Source organism: Polistes canadensis, unplaced genomic scaffold (assembly GCF_001313835.1).
Source record: "Polistes canadensis isolate GaletaPanama2010 unplaced genomic scaffold, ASM131383v1 scaffold_122, whole genome shotgun sequence".
Taxonomy (NCBI): Eukaryota; Metazoa; Arthropoda; class Insecta; order Hymenoptera; family Vespidae; genus Polistes; species Polistes canadensis.
The window spans coordinates 44,809-57,366 of NW_014569669.1; positions in this window are offsets into that span (position 1 = coordinate 44,809).

Genomic DNA, 12,558 nt, shown 5'->3' on the forward strand with positions numbered 1-12,558 from the left:
GACGAGCGGACGGTGGATGGTATCGTTGCAATCATACGTTGGCGTTGGGCCGTAAAAGGACCCTAGTCTCATGGGAGTTTCATGTTCCTTTCTAACGGGGTAACACTGTACAAGCTTTGAAAAAATTCAAAAGGCAAATTTCACTCGTATCAAACACGCGACATCGTTCCAGAGCACAAGATATATACGATATATTTTTTATACATAGATATATCTCGTAATTTCTCATGTAAAAATGATTAGAAATATAAAAATGCAATATAATAAATTTTGCTAAACTTGGCTTGGAACGTAACGCGTAGAAATAAAATATGGTCTTCTCAACTTAGAAATATTATTATCGGAAATGTGTAATTTTTTACGAACGAACGAAGAAGCGAGCAGATGCGAAATATATTCGCGTATTACTTGTACTCCATTCACGTTTGCGATCGTAACGTAGTATACACGCGATTATACCAAGAAAGAGGGTGCGCGTAATTCCTTTGCATCGTGCGTGGTTGCACGCTCATGGGGTCGCCCGTGGTCGGTCAGAAATCACCGTGACTCACAAGATTTATTACTCTCGTCTAAACTCATTGATCCTAGAGCAATACGCGTATGAGACTCATAGAACGTAAGTAAGTAAGTAAGTAAGTACATATGTCGCGAATTGTGTTTTTCCTATTTTTTGCGAGATCCACATTTTTCTCGTTATTTCTTTTAACCCGTACATATAATCATTCGAATGCAAAACGATTTTAATATTTTACCAATATTATGATGCGTTACATGATGAAAATGACCAAATGCAAGTTCGTTAATTATTTACTATGTAATATTAATGCGCTTTTATTTATCATTGTTTTTGTAATCAATTGTAAACTAATATAAATTGATATTGGTACAATATCTTCTTTAACAATTGACAACAAAAATTAAATTTTGTAAAAACTTATGTTTAGTCTGTTTATGCATAACTCTTGTCAGTCCAATTATTCTAAACAAGTGTCTTCTCGTTTATATTATAATATTATATCAAATAGTATTCGTTTAACGAATCATATCAAATGTATTTTATTTTTACCTTAATTTGTTGTATCTTGTCCTTACAAGATACTTTATACTTTTCCAATTGTTGTTGTTGTATCGAATCAAAATCCGCGTACGTTTGAGTCTCCGGTGATAAGGACGAATCAGGAGACCCCAAACCCGAACTGTTGCTTTCACTGGGTTTGATATTTTTCGGTATCTCTTTTAAGTCGATCGAGGAGTCCCTTTGAGGTGACAACGGCGACAATGGTGATCCTATTCCCGAACTGTCCGAACTGGAATTCACCAATCCTCGAAATCCGGATGAAGAAGGCCTTGTTATTTTCGATTTTGGGATTAAGCTCCTTTTCGAGATTCCATTGGTTCTTACGATATTTCTGATACTGGAGGACTTTGATCTCGAAGACTCGATAGTTTTCTCAGAAAATAATTTTAAATCGAATCCTGTTCTTGGATCTATTTTTACAAGGTTTGCAGTTGCATCGATACTTTTCGTTCCTTTTATCATGGTACTTTGACGTTTATGAATTTCACGGTCGACAAATATTTTTTCCTTATCTTTATTTTTCTTTTGAACAACGCGATCATCGTTTCCATTTGTTTCGCATTTAGTATATTTATAATTGTGACCGATAACGTTGACGGATTTCGAATTCCCTGGATTATCATAACCGTAATATTCGACATTTTCAAAATGATTTTTAGTACAAGATAACGACACACCAATAGAAGCTGGTCGTCTCTTCACTGTTCCAGTTTCGTGACTCGGCGAATCCCAATCCAAATGAAAAGTTCTTCTTCTAGAAGTCATTCCAATTGAAATAGCAATAGTTTACTTTACGACACTTTCTAATACTGTCTTCTCTCTACTATTTGCATTAAAGTTGAAATAAATCTCGTGTATACGCGTAAACGTACACGCACATTGAAAATCTTGAAATGGATATTCATTGAAATACTTAAATGAAAGAAGTAAATGAACAAAATATTTCCAATAAAAATCGAATTTACACGCGTATACAAAATTAGGCATATTACAAAAATGAAATATTTTTCGTGATATAACGCGATAAAAATAATAGATAAATAGGTAAGAATAACGTTAAACCATAATCGAAGTAATCGGGAAAATGTAATAAGTATGACGTTGGCGCAGTTATGCGATTTGCCCGAACGATAAGCATATTTTCGGTTTCTTGAACCCGACAACAATAGATGCACTTGCCAGGGGTGCCGCGGGCAAACTGAAACTACCCTTAGGAACAGCCCTCTTTCGGAATGAAATAGCGCGCGAGAAGCAAGCTATCGGCAATCGTAGGGAGATACGACAACGCCTAGAGAATGCTATGTCCTTCCTCCTCTTCTTCCCCCTATCATAGCTAGCTGCGGGGCTAAAAACTAATTACATTCGGTCAGGGGGTTCGCGCGACTGATATTGATGATCGACCGCGATGATCCTCCACGTGCCGATACGTAAATTCGTTACACGAACCTGTTTAATTAATCATGGAAATATAAACAACATTCGAACAACTTCATTCCATCGTTTTTAATTAGGATGTAAAGCAGGAAAAATTGATTGTCAGATAAATATAAACCATGATTTTTTTCTTTTTTTTTATCCGAGAGACAATTAACGATTCAATGTTGGTTCAAACAAATTTCCTTTTTGAAAAAAAAAAGAAATGAGAAAAATTCTATGTGTTGATCATTAATATTATTGAAATTCGATATTTAAACATTTTGATTATTAATTTTACAAACTGCGTGTCCGATGGTATCCAAAGTTTTCATGCGAATCGTTATGAATAGCATTTGAATAAAAATGTTTTCTCGTCAGTTTGGATGGCAGTTGAAAAGGGGATCTATCAACCCTCTCTTTTTAGAGTGCAACCTACTGTCGTTTTACTATACAATACCTATCTATTATATTATTATGGCTACCGCGAAACACCAGCTTGGCTTTTATGCTAGGCACGAAAGTGGAATAAGTGCGCATGACGACTTGGATGCGCACAGCAGTTATTTCGAAATACAATATTTTGACGGGTACGTCATGGTAGGGATAACCACGACGTAATCGAATCCGCTCGTCACGCTACGACGGCCAGCTTATGTGATTATGATTTGCGTTCGTCAATACGGATGATCAATCCCGCTTAACTCCCGTTAAATATGGTTACTGATGTATAAAAAAGCAACGTGCTCGTTTAATTATGTTAAAGGGGTTAACGATCAAGTTACGAGTTAGAGTGAGTTTGTTTTAGGATCATCAATTGTGTACTCTAATTAAAATTCTTTACTTTTTGCTATTGTGTATCATAGAAATGATATATTTTGTTTTAAACAATTTTGAACAATTTTGTTTTAAATACATTTCTTATAATCTTAAGAAATAAAATGTATAAAAAAAGAACCATAATCGAGAGTTATTAATTACGTTTTAATAGTGGTTTAAGATCAGGTTAATTCCTTGACGAGTCAAGGTAAGTGGGATTTTGGTTGGATGAAGTTTGCAATCGAGGCTTACAACTTATAATCCTGGTACATCTCGTTATAGATTACCCCTCCTCGATTCGAAGTTGCAGATTACGCTTGCACGTTGGTACGTAAGCGTGCACAGTTCCCGATATCTCATATTCCCCATCGAGTCCTACCTCTCGAGAAATACTCGAATAACAATCCCCATCCCCCTTGGTTTATTTTGAACCGTTATTTGAAGTATGCCTTACTCGGGTAAACGCTTACTATCGCACGCAATTCGTACGTTACACTGATTGCGGTTGATCGGACCAATAATTCTCGGTCTCACTGACGATGAGTTCGACAAATTTTCCAAATAGCAAATCCAATTTTCAGCTGTTCGCTCTGCTGGTGTTTCTATTTCAGTGGATCAGGATTAGCGAGATGCGAATGTAACACGATCAAGCATATTCCTAGAGGCAAAGTTTCCTGTTAACACGTACTAACACAGTACCTCACACCACTCCACCCCATGCCACCCCCTTTTCATTACTGATCTAAAGGATCAGAATTTGTTCCATGAAATATTACATAAGTATTATCGATCGAACTCTTATTAGATATAGAACAAATTTAAAAATAAACTTTTCTAAGAATACTTGAACCTTCCAAACGATAGCCCACCACGGGTCAAAGTTTATTTTTGTCATTCGTAGAGAAATCTTTTACCGACCGAGTAACCGGCGTTTCCATTGATACAAACTTATCCGTCAGAAAATTCGCTACCGTTGGTATTTGTCGGTTCACCTCGACAGATGGAGCTTTCCAAACGCACAAGGGTTGTTTCCAGAATGAAGAAGGGTAGATCCAAGCCGAGCTTACGCGTGCTCTGTTTCTTCTACTATGGATTTACCATTAATCGAAACGAACGGGAAACAATTGTCCCTCAGGCGCGATCCCTCCACGTTAAAACTATCTGTGGATTTTCCAAAAGAAAAAAAAATGAAAAAAAAGAATGCACGGAAAAGTAAGCTTTTACCATCCTCGAGGGAAAATAATCACCTAACCAACGTATTCAATGGATTTGAATTTTCCCCTACGACTGTACTGTCAAGAGAGTTTCAACCCAGAAAATTATCATTCATATGGTATTCTGAAAATTGCTCATAATTACTAATATCTTATAATTGGATTATTCGAATAAAAATGATAGACGAAGTGATAAATTATTAATTTTGTTATAACATTTACATTAAACAATATAATAATTTATACAAATTATGTAAATAAATAATATTTAAGCAAATTAACGTGTCATCCAACTGTAAATATAAATTGGGAATAACGTATCAGACGATATGTCGATTATTTATACCACCAGCTGGATAATTACGTTCTCAAGGGACTATGATCGAGAATTTACGACATAGACTGTGAGATAAAATTTTCAAAAGAGAAACAACGAAATGAATAAAAAGGATAGGATAAGTAAAGGTAAGATAGGAAAATGAAACGAGACGGCACTTAGGAGAGGGTCGAATGTATCTCTTTGCGAAGGAAACTGTCTCCTTGAAATCGGATTTCTTCGAGTAGTCGGAAACTCATGGAAACCCCGTGAAAGAAGGAAACGAAGCTTTTCGGGCAAAACGAGCTATACCCGCTGGCGTAACGGTCTCACGTTCGCGGGGGTGGATTTTCCCACGTGGCCGTTGAAACATGCGCGTTACGTGTTGGATAAAGTTTTGTCCTATACGTCGAGCAGCAGCAGGCAGGTTTATTGCGGCCAGGCATTACCTTGACTCCTACGAAATAGGGGAATGGAGAACGATGCTGAGAAGTTGAGTGGGGCTGGTTAATCGACGTTGGAAAAGCGAAAGTTAACTTTAAATTTTCAAGGGGAACAAGTTGCGGACATGCGCGACCAAATTTGCGCATACACAATCATCCGATTAATTAATTATTCCTCGTTTTCTAAATCTCGACTCTTATTTACTTTAATTATTTTCTTATCGCTATATTTTTTCTTCTCTCGATCATTTGATTACAAGTTTATAGTGCATTGCATTAGTGGTAAGTGGTAAGACTTTCGCAAACCTCCCTCATGGGGTTGCTATTCCTGCTTTTCATTGTACACGGTGAACGCATAGCATCACGCACGATACTCGAGAGCTTCCCTTTGACCAGTTTACCTTTGCATGCAGACTAGTTTTTGTGCTTGTTAACCCTTGCAAGTGTATATGATTTATGATGGTTTTGCGCGAATATAATTTGTTATTTTCATTAATTTTTTTATTTTTTTTTTTATTCTAATTTTAATTTTTCTAAAATTCCATATATTTCTGGTATAAACATAAATAAAACAATGAAAAGTAACATGACAATGCCAACACCACGGTCAAATGTAATTGTTCTCGTGAAAGAAGGCAGATAATGGAAAATGTAAAGATGAATATTTGAATATTTCAGTAATACCAAACTTTCCGCAAAGGTTTGTCATACGTAACCACCACCGGAGTGGTCGAGTTTTATCAAAGAATTGAAATATACTTTGCGATTCTCAGATATGCTAAATAAATTCTTAACGAAATTTATTCGAAGAAAGGGAAGAGAGAATTCTTTAAGAAGTTTCTTAATTGATCGTCATAAATAAAAGGACCACGTTATACTGTTTGATATTACATTTGAAAATCATCAGGACGAAGAATCCTTTTCCAATGCCCCTTTCGACAGCCCTTTACCCTTCTCGAAAAGTAATTCTATCCAAACGGGCCACTTGAGATAATTACCTTAAACGAGTGAACAGCTGTGTAAACTTCGTTTGAAATATACACCTTTAAATATTCATATGTATGCTTAAATTATGTCGACGATTAAAAACCATCATAAATACATCATCATATAAAAATATCGAGAAAAAAACATTCAAATTTGAGAATGATTTTTTGTGATAGATGCGAACAATATTTTTGTTCGTCTTTAAAAGAAAAGAAAAGAAAAAAAAAATAATGAAAGTTGTATCAGGATTTAGAATTTGAGATGACCCGTGCTAACCGAACATTTGTGCCAAGGGTTGGAATGCTACAGCTCCCGTCACATAAATATCCCGAAACCCCTAAATTCAGGGAACCCACTGTCTCCCTGTTCCACTCCTTCGTCCTTTTCCCAAACTTGGTGAGCAAAGTTGCAGAAACTCTTCCAGCGCGATATCGATTCTCAATTCTTACGCGAGAAAGAAAGATAAAGGGGGATGATGAAGTGAGCCGAAACGATAGCTTCGAGTTGACTATGAACGAAATAAGTTTCATTATTACTACCTAGAGATGATTAAAGAAAAGTTTGGTAATAGGTGAGCACGATATTTCCTTCAGTCTAATAAAAAATCGCTATATTCTAAGTTATGTGAAAGAAAGAATTAATTAAATAAGTTTGCTATAATCAAACAACGAAATAATTAATATATTATTGTTACTATATGAATTGTATGAGAAATTATTTATCACATATTTTTAATTACAACTATAAGATACTATAATGCTAAGAAAATAACCTAATAAATCATATTTATGTAAATTCTAATTATAAATTACTTTGAAATAAGCCATTAGCATAAAATTATTGTTTAAAATAATACTAAATGGTAATATCATGCTATTACGCGTTATCTTTTATTCAAATGAAAACTGTCCATTTGCGGAAAATGGAACGTGACGTAAGAAAAATAGTAAAAATCGAGGAACACGTAAGGTCGGTCGACATTTTTAATGGCGAACCTTAACAGAGAAGGGTGAGTCCAACGACCCCAAAAATATTAATCTTCGATTAGGTAGCTTATCATGCCGGCTGATCAGAAATGCGGAAAATTTGGCAGCGTGAAAAGCCTAGGGAGTCTCTTATCTTGAAAGCTTCACATTTCTTTTTTTTTTTCCTCTGAGCGTATGGGAAGGGACAATGTAACTTTTGCCTTCCGTGATATACGTGTATCAGCCTACGTACTATGTCTTTCTTATCATCCTGACTTTGATCGAAATCCTTCCGATGATAATTGCAAACGTACACATCTGATTTCGTGAACAAAAAACAACCTTAACCCTTTTGGTGTTTACAGAAAAAATTCTATCCAATTATAAATAAAAGATACTAAACAAAGTTAATGTAAATACTTTGATAATGTTTGAGAATTATAACAATCCTATAAAAAATATTAATTAAAAAATTCGGTAAAAGACGTATCAAGAAATAAATGAAAAATATATATTAAAAAAGTAAATGAATAATTGTATAATTAATCTTATTAATAATATTTAATATATATTATTAGAAAACATTTTAAAAGTAATCTTTTACTACACGATATATTGAAAAAAAAAAACACCGTCATATTTGGTCACATATATATAGTTGGATCATAATAATAATATATTTATAGAATATTTTTGGCACTTTTACGCAAGTATCTATAACTCACAAATGATATATCATTTTTCGACGGCATAAGGGTTAAATAAGACAAACTCTAATGATACGAAATTCGAATGATCGAATCAACGATCTCGGTATTAAATGTGTTGCGATACGTCTCACATTTCTTCCGCTAAATTTGCGAGGAGGATCGAGGAAACTAGGTAGGGTGCCGAAAATTCAGGCATTTGACGAAAAGTAAGAGAGTAAGATAGGAAGAAAGATAAAAAGAGAGAGAAAGTGAGATTGTACGAAGAAGGGTGTACGCCCTTCGTACTCCTCCTTGGATCTCACGCCACTACTCTCGGAAGTCGAATGAACGCGTGCACGCCGTTGTAAGAATCCGTTGACGTAAGCCAATTTAAGGTGCTCGCTCGACCCTATAGCGACATATAAACCAACTATATATTATGGTATATACATTACCAGCAAAAAGTTTGTAATCGCTACGGAATTTCCAAGAAACAGGATATTTAATTAAAAGAAAAAAAAAATACAGTTAAATGTTTTCATAGTATTCGATACAGATTTATAATTTGTTAACAAAACGTACGATTAAACAACGTTTTACGTTTTGTATATTATGTGATTATTCTATTTTTTTTTTTTTAATCAAGAAATTAATATTTTTCTTCACAACAAAAAAATAACATGGAATATTTTACCATATACTTTTCGTAAAAATTGACAAAAATGTTATTAATAAAAAAAAATTTATTCTAAGCATTATCTTAAAATGAGTATATATAAATTAGCCTAAGAGCATTATAAATGTTATTAGAAAATGCTGAATTTTTTTTTGAAAAATTTCATTCAGTTTGTTAATATTTAATATATAAAAATTTGATATTATATAAAAATATTAATTGGTATATTAGATATAGATGAAAATTGGCAAATGATTTGAAAATTTTGTCTGGTATGGTATAACCTATAGTAGGTATGCACACCCTCTTTCATCTCCTGCTGTGTGTATGCTCTCGTCGTCCTTTGGATAGTCACGAGACGTAGGCGTTGTATCCTTAATTATATCTACACAGCCGAGGGATGGAAACCCAAAAGGCGACCGCAGGTTCGCGCCTTCTGAAGGATAACGATCCTTCGTACTTAAAAGGTGTTCTACTCTGCGGTTTAAAGACCGACCTTACGCAATTACAAATTGTTTCCTTTTTTTACTTTATCTACTTTAATATATTTATATAATTTTTATTTAATATTTTCTATTTAATATATATTTATTATCAGATATACGATAAATGAATAAAAATAAATATTTAACGATGTGAACATTGTAACCATAATACGAAAGCTTAGCTTTTTTTCTGATTCAACGAATTTCATATAAAATATTACTCCAAGTTTAGATCTTCCGAAAATTCGCTACTCCCTCCTTCATCGTCGGGGCGTGGTTCCCCTCTTCTGTTTCTTCTTGCCTACAAATCAAGCTCAAAGCTCGTGGAGCTTTAAGCTCGCAATTTCGTGAATTTCCGGGGAAAGCGAGCAACGCGATCGAACAGCTATCTATGAGAAAGATCGATTCCGGATATGAAAGGAAATTTTATTAGGAAGCAACTCGTGATCGATGTGATGTTTCCCTTTTCCTTCCCAACAACAAACAAAATTCTAAATCAAATATCATTGAATTTTGAAATCTATTATTTTGTTGTAATAATCAATCGTAATGGTTTTTTCGTGCTTGATAAATATTGTTTATTAATTTTATCAATAAAGAATATCGTCCAAAAAGAAAAGTAACCTTCCCTCGTCCCGTTTTGTCTTTATCCTTACTAAGACCCGATTAAGTATGATTTAAGAAAATAAATGTTATAAGAAGAAAACGTCCTTGGAATAAAAGTCAAATGAGAATCCTTACCTTGACGGTTTCCTGAGGCGTATACCTCGCAGGGCGTTGCACTTGGGCCTGAACCTGCAGGCTCATCGCTATTTCATAACTGCAGTACGGAATACCCTGCCAAAAATAAAATAAACTCTATATCAATTTTAAATACGAACTTAACGTAAAATAGATAGGAATAAAAAAAAAATTGTTTCCCAATTCTTTGTCAAATGTCATTAATTATTTGATAATTATTATTTTTCTTATATTAAATCTAATCGAATAAATATTTGTTTGCTTTTTTTTAGAAATGTTTCGCACGAATATGCAATTACATGAATTCTCGTATTAATTTCAATCCGATAAACGAGAAGAAAATATAGAAAAAATTAAGAAAAAAAAAAGAAAAATCAAGAAGGGCGATAGTTTTAACTCGGTTCGAAATAAAACCGATACGAGCCTGGAACAAAAATCGGAGAGTCGCAAAAAGGGATAGAGAGGGGACGCCCTGCTGGATCGAGCTGAGCTGAGTCGGTGCGTCGGTGGTCTGCTTGTCAATACGAACAAGTACGTGACTCAGGTACCAAATAACGAACGGTTCGTCGTATCGAAGAACGAGTATTCTCGTACAATTTCTCGAAATTTTCACTCTATCTCGTTCTATCATTCAATTTTCTTGTATTTTTTGTTTTTTATTTTATCGATGATAGTCCATCAACATTTTTCTATATAAACTTTTCAACAACACGTTCTATTAACATTGATGATTCATACTCGTATCTACTAATATTTATAACAATCTGAGTTATTACTCGTCGAGCAAATTTTTAATGATAAAAATCAAGTTAGGTATATACTTTTTGTTAATTACTTTTTCTCTCCTTAATAGAGTAGATAGTAAACTTTTGTTGGATAGTTTATGAAATTTTAAACAATGTGAGATACATGAATTACTTCACAAGTCAAAAGTCTAATTACTGACTTTTGACTGAACTTTAAACGATATGGGGAAACAAAACGAAATGAATTTACAGAAGTTAATTATAAATGTCAAGAAAAAGAAATAGAAGAGAATCGATAGAATTCGTAATGATTAGAAAAAAATCAGCTCAATTATTCGTGTTTCGCGAGTAACAAGGAGATGGTAGAGAAAGCAAAGCGCATCGAGGGTAGAAAACGCGAAAGGTATAAAGGAGTAAAGGAGATGGAAAAGGGCGACTCTTGGTATAGGGAAGCTAATCGAGCGAAAAGCATAATTAATCACGACAAATTCGTCCTGATTAATAACCAACGCGTTATCCACGCTGTGCCGAGACATATAAACATCCTTAACGACCGCTGATAATTACATTTTTAATATTCCTATCGAGAACAAATATTTTTAACAACTTTCAAAGTATTTACAAACAGTACGAAAATTTTAGGTTTTAAAAAAACTGCACACACACATACACACACTTATTGACCAACTTGATAAATAATATCAATAATAATTAATAAAATATAGAGAGAAAGGAAAAGAGAACAAATATTTTTCTTTTAAAATCGATTTCGATCAGAAGTTCGAAAGAAGAATTGGAAATCATGATCGAGACCAATAGATTCCCGATTGTGGTGTAAAGGGGTGAGGAATGAGCTATATACTGACTCCCATATCGCCTAATGAGCCCGAACGGCCGTTCGCAGTTAGGGTAACTCGTCCGTTCTGTGACTCCCATGATACAACACTACCACCCCCATCTCCTACTCCCAGTTCTGGACATTTTCACCGTGAAATCCGCTGTTAGAGCTGTTGAACCTGCCATGAAGGAGTGCGTTGTTCGTTACTGTACGTCAGAGCTCATTCTCATATTTTAATGTACTCTACGTTCGCCCACCGAAAGCTATGAATTACACGTTACCGAGCTCGCGCATTACGTCATAATAACATAAATTAATCCTGCGTTATGACGCGTAGGACAAATTGCGATATCGTCAACCTAACGTTATTACTTTTTATTTAGACAATCTATTTAAATCGATTGTCTTCGTTAAAACGAACTAATAAATAATATTGAATTGTCTAGAAAGTTTTGTAATACAAACTTTGTACCGAGTTATATGCTTAATGCATTAGATATATATTTATATATTTTGTTTTTATAATAAACGTAACAAACTTTCCAAACAACCTAATAAATCAGACCGAGTAAAATCCTATTATGTGTTTTTCTATATTAAAAAGAATCGACTAACAGATTCATGCAATTTTTATTAAAATATTTACCGAGAAACCTCTGTCGACAAGACCCTTTTTTTTTTAACTTTTCTAACTTTTATTTTTTATCGTTAGTGCATATTTTAATTTCCAATCTCCGGAAGCGAAATAATAATCCTGTGTACCAGCTGCTATACGATAAGAATTAGAAATAATTAACGGTCTTTAAAATAAGAAAGTTAGAAATAATAGTACGTATCGATACGAATCCTTCCGTTTATACAATAGAAAACGAGGGTTCGTGTTTTACGAGTAATCGAGAAGTTCGATGTTATCTTTGTAGCTCGATGACGAACACCGGAAGTATCGTTTTAATCAACATATCCGAGAATCGTTCGTTTTGGCACGACACCGAATTTTAACATCGTTTTTCATGCAAACGCGACGAAAATTTCGACGGGAAAATAATTCAACAATCATTTATCTTCATCTCGTAAGAAATAATAATTCGAGCAAAAAAATCTTTCCTAGGGTACCCCCCTTTAAGGAAAAAAAAAAAAAAAAAAAAAAA